General features: G+C 49.0%; 1 protein-coding gene across 1 annotated transcript in view; it reads right to left on the bottom strand.

Annotated features, from left to right (window-relative positions):
- Positions 1-406, bottom strand: part of LOC116704704 (cell wall protein DAN4-like) — a 7,095-nt gene that overhangs the window by 3,332 nt on the left and 3,357 nt on the right.

Below are 406 nucleotides of genomic sequence, written 5' to 3'. Positions count from 1 at the left end.
GTGTTGAGATGTTGAGAGTGCCCAATTGCTGCATGGTTTAAAGGAAAGTGGGAAGAAACCGGAGCACCCGGAGTAAAACCCACGCAAGTCAATCACTGGTCTCCGTCCTACAGAGGACATTCACTGGTCTCCGTCCTACAGAGGCCTTTCACTGGTCTCTGTCCTGAATGCACTATACACTGGTGTCTAAAGGCTATCCACACCTCAGAGGCAAATCACAGCCATAGACCAAACAATAAAGAGTCCCTGGCCAAACGTGGAATGGAGGACAAGAATCTGTTGATGGCACCTCGCTTCCTTGGTTTCATCAGGTGGTCTTTGAAGATGGAGACAATACATTTGTCAAATGCTGGTTCGTCTAGCTTCATTGAAACCAGCACGTCCTGTGCACAGCCCCACTTCTTGC

Source organism: Etheostoma spectabile, chromosome 16, assembly GCF_008692095.1.
Source record: "Etheostoma spectabile isolate EspeVRDwgs_2016 chromosome 16, UIUC_Espe_1.0, whole genome shotgun sequence".
Lineage (NCBI taxonomy): Eukaryota > Metazoa > Chordata > Actinopteri > Perciformes > Percidae > Etheostoma > Etheostoma spectabile.
This window is presented reverse-complemented; position numbering and strand designations above follow the sequence as displayed.